Below are 5015 nucleotides of genomic sequence, written 5' to 3'. Positions count from 1 at the left end.
CGGGAGCAGCCACTGCACTCCAGTCTGGGCGACAGAGTGAGACTCCAACTCAGAAAAATATATACATATATATATATCTACTAAGACTAAAAATTACCTCCATGGGAAGGATTGAATCCAGAAATAAGGTCACTCCTCCTCAGGGCCATTTCCTTCATTAACGACTACTTTGAGCTCGTCAAAAGCATCCAAAGATGCAGGGCGCGGTGGCTCACGCCTATAATCCCAGCACTGAAGGCCGGGGTGAGAGGATTGCCCGAGTCCACGGGTTCGAGAACAGCCTGGGCAATTTGGCAAGCCCTCATCTCTACAAAAACGTTAGAAAAAATTTAGTCTGGCGTGGTGGTGCATGCCTGTAGTTCAAGCTACTTGAAAGGCTGAGGCAGAAGGATCACCTGAGCCTAGCAGGTCAAGGCTGCGGTGGCGGGATTGTGCCACTGCCCTCCAGCCTGGGTAACAGAGTGAGACTCCAACTTAAAATAAAAAAAAAAGAAAAGAAAGGAAGGCCGGGCTCAGTGGCTCAGCCTGTAATCCCAGAGTTTTGGGAGGCCGAGGTGAGCAGATTGCCAGAGCCTGCGGGTTCGAGACCCGCCTGGGCAACTTGGCGAGACCTCATCTCTACAATAAAATAAAAAAAATTAGCCGGGCGTGGTAGCGCGCACCTGTAGTTCCAGCTCTTGGAAGGCTGAGGCGGAAGGATCGCCGCAGCCCAGCAGGTGGAGGCTGAAGTGGCCCGGAGTGGCCACTGCACTCCAATCTGGATGACAGAGTGAAATTCCAACTCAAAAAAAAAGAAAAGAAAAGAAAAGAAATTCCCAAAGAAATCAGCACAGGTGTTCTGCCCTAGCTCCTGGGTCAACCGATTCAGTTGCATTTACAGTCTGTAGCCTAAACTGGGAGGAAGGGTTTGGCTTTGTTGCCTGCTGAGAGAAGCTCTGGAAGGAGAGATGGTGTTTTCTTACTAGAGTGTTGTTAGCAAAGAACCTAAAAGATAAGCTATCAACCCCAGAGGCTGGAAAAGTTATAAACAAGGGATGAAAAGAGGTGTTAGATAATCTGTAAATGAACCACTCTTAAAATATAAACATGAGATAATTTAGTAACACAAACCACTTAATTGGTTACAATGGTAATACTAAAAATTTTTTGCTAAATCCTGGCTTTTTGTATGAACCAAAGCTTATGTTGTTTTCTCCACACAGATGAGTAAAGATCTCAATTCCTAGATCAGCGAGAGTTCACCATCGTGCTCAAGGAAGCTTTGAGGACCCAGTATTTCCTTGGCATTCTCTGAACACAAGGACATTCCGCTCACTTGCAAAATAGACTTTAAGCTGGCCAGGTGCAGTGACTCACATCTATAATTCCAGCACTCTGGAAGGCCAAGGTGAGAGGATTACCTGAGCCCAGGGTCTGGAGACCAGCTTTGGCAACTAGGTGAGATATCGGGGGTTTTTTTGTTTTGTTTTGTTTTTGTTTTTTGAGTTGGAGTCTCACTCTGTCACCCAGACTGGAGTGGTGACTGCTCCCGGCCACCGCAGCCTCGACCTGCTGGGCTCCGGCGATCCTTCCACCTCAGCCTTCCAAGGAACCGGAATTACAGGCGCGCGCCACCACGCCCAGCTAATTTTTTGATTTATTGTAGAGATGAGGTCTCGCCAAGTTGTCCAGGTGGGTCTCGAACCCGCGGACTCAGGCAATCCACTCACCTCAGTCACCCAAGGCACGGGATTACAGGCTGAGCCACCAAGCCCGGCTGAACCACTCGTTTCTACAGTTTAAAAAAGAAAAAAATGTAGCAGCATGTGATGCCACACTCCTGTAGTTTTGGCTACTTGGAAAGCTGAGGTAGAAGGATCACCTGAGCCAAGAATGTCAACGGGGTGGTAGCCGTAAGCATGCCACTGCATTCCAACCTGGGCAACAAAGTGAGACTCTGACTCAAAAAAAAAAAAAAAAAAAAAAGGTGATGCTATCTATGCTAGAATGGTAGTGATGACGATCAATAAATGGAAAACACTGTCTAAGAGTGAAGGCTAACAAGTTTGCTAAAGGCAGACACTGCAATGGGACCCACAGAGATTCAAATACTGCAGACATTTACCTGTTTGGTTCATATAGTAATGATCTTGAGATGGAGGTAGAAGTTGCAATTAGAAGAAAGAAGATAGTAATGAAGGCCTAGGACAGCTATGAATAGGGTACCACCTACCTACAGAGCTTTCATTCTTATTAATATGTAGAAAGTGTGTATCTTGTGACCCCAAAACTCCAAATACAGGAATCTACCCAAATAAATTGTAAAGAAAGACATGGAAGAGTATTCACAGCTATTTTATAATCAACCAAAGAGCCTATCAATAGGGAATTGGTTAAATATAGTGCATTAAAAAAAGCAGACATTAAAAAGATGTATATTCATTGATATGCAATACCTATAATTTTTTTAAAAGCACAGACTGCAAAACAGCATGTAAAATATTTTTTAATTACTTATAAAAACAGAGGCACAAGTGGGTAAAAATGCCAAGTATCTGATAGAATGGTCACCAAAATATCAATAGCAATATTTCGTGTTTTTGTTTTTCTGTGTGTATCAGTCTCACTCTGCCTACCAGGCTGGAGTGCAGGGGCACACTCACGGCCACAGCCTTCCAAGTAGCTGGGACCACAGGTGCGAGTCACCATGCCCAGCTAATTTTTTTTACTTATTGTAGAGACGAGGTCTCGAGGTCTTGCCAAGTTGCCCAGGCTGGTCTCGAACCTCTGGGCTCGGGCAATTTTTTCAACTCAGCCTCCCAAAGTGCTGAGGTTATAGGCTTGAGACACGGTTCCCGACTCCATTTTTTAAAACAACATTGTCTAGTCTCTTTGAAAGTTTGAATTGCATTTGTAAATAGGAGAAAAATAAAATCTAACATAAGTTCCCATAGTACTTTGGTAATGGCCTTGACCCTATGTGCTTATTTGTATCATGCAGAAGTTAGGCAGAGAACGTACCTAGGTTAAGTACCTAGCACCATGGGAATAAGCAGAGGTCCCTGCATGGAATAAAAAGGAAAGGGGATAAAGCATTATTCAACAAACTTTTAAACTGCCTACTATGTGTCTGCACTGTTCTAGGAACTGAGGATACACCGGTAATAAGTGGTGTACTTTCATCCTTGTTATTTTAGTGAAGTTTAACCTTTTGCATTCAGATGTCCCCTCTGAGGGGACATTGTAAATCTAGCAACCCCTCGATGTCCCCTAGGGGGACAAAAAGAAGCCAGGCTTGGTGGCTCAGCCTGTAATCCCAGCACTTTGGGAGCCTGTGGGTTCGAGACCCACCTGGGCAACTTGGCGAGACCACATCTCTAAAATAAATTAAAAAATTAGCCGGGCGTGGTAGCACACGCCTGTAGTTCCAGCTACTTGGAAGGCTGAGGCAGAAGGATCACCGGAGCCCAGCAGGGCGAGGCTGCGGTGGCCAGGAGTGTGCCACTGCACTCCAGTCTGGGCGACAGAGCGAGATTCCAACTCAACAGAGGGACAAAAAGAGATTGCTGGTGATTATATAGTACAAACTTACGTAAGCCAATGTTTTCAAACATGCATATTTCCTTGAAACTTTCCATTTAAAAACAATGAAAAATCTATGTCCCATTTGAAATTTGCCAAGCTTCTGATTCATTAGTTGAGAAGGGGTTTTCAGGAATCACAAGTGTATCCTTCCACATTGTCTTTGAATAAAAGAATGTATAATAAATTACATATTATTAATATGAGAGGAAGAAAACAAGACTGCACTGTTTGCTTGAATAGAAAAACAATGAGTGGAAGGTATCAAATTACATTTGCACAACATGTATCACTGAACCTGCAATGAACATTGGTGACTGTTTCACACATTAACACATAAAAAGATATATAAAATTTTGATTTTGTCATAAGTTCCTCAATGTCCACAATTCCATTATATGCTAAGTATCATTAAAATAAAAATTTAAAAACCTGGTTCCAACACTATACTATTTAATAAGACTTCGTTTTTCACTATTTCATTAATAAAGTGCAGTTGAGTTGCCGGTAGGTGATCCGTGAGATATTTCCGGTGTAAAGGGTCAAAACGAGCCTGATTCAGAGTTAAAATTGTATATTTGGGCTGGGTTCGGTGGCTCAGCCTGTAATCCTCGCACTTTGGGAGGCCAAGGCGAGTGGATTGCCTGAGCCCACGGGTTCGAGACCCATCCGGGCAACTTGGTGAGACCAGACTCTACAATAAATCAAAAATTAGCTAGGCGTGGTAGTGCGCACCTATATTTCTGGTTACTTGGAAGGATCGCTGGAGCCCAGCAGGTCAAGGCTGCAGAGGCTGGGAGCGTGCCACTGCACTCGTCTGGGCAACAGAAACTGCAACTCAAAAAAAAAAAAAAAATTGTGTAGTTCGAATAGGCAGGATGAGCAGGACTTAGAAAAAAGGCGAGGAATAAAGGTTTTCACATATTAATACTGTGTGCCTCAGATGTGCCGAATAACTGGAAATGCAGAAGGAATTCCTCTTCTCCAATCTGGGCCAACCCTTCCCTGCTGACGCTGAACAGTTCAGAAGTTTTTTTCTTTGAGTTGGACTCTCACTCTATCACCCAAGCTGGAGGACAGTGACATGCTCACTGCCTCGACCTGCTGGGCTCAGGTAATCATTCCGCCTCAGCCTTCCAAGTAGCTGGAACTACAGGCACGCGCCACCATACCTGGCTTTTTTGATTTATTGTAGAGATGAAGTCTCGCCAAGTTGCCCAGGATAGTCTCAGACCCATGGGTTCAAATCCCAAAGTGTTGGCATTACTGGTGTGAGCCACTGCACCCAGCAGATTTTCTTTTTCCATGCACTTGCTGGGCCATCCTCCAGGAGCCTTGCATGTTCAGTGCTCTATAAACTGGCTTTTAAATATAAGATGGAGCCGGGCTCGGTGGCTCAGCCTGTAATCCTGCGCCTTTGGGAAGCTGAGGTGAGTGGATTGCCTGAGCCCGCG

This window comes from Carlito syrichta, unplaced genomic scaffold (assembly GCF_000164805.1).
Source record: "Carlito syrichta isolate Samal-C Ts95f unplaced genomic scaffold, Tarsius_syrichta-2.0.1 Scaffold80101, whole genome shotgun sequence".
Classification (NCBI taxonomy): Eukaryota; Metazoa; Chordata; class Mammalia; order Primates; family Tarsiidae; genus Carlito; species Carlito syrichta.
Note: the sequence above shows the minus strand (reverse complement) of the source record.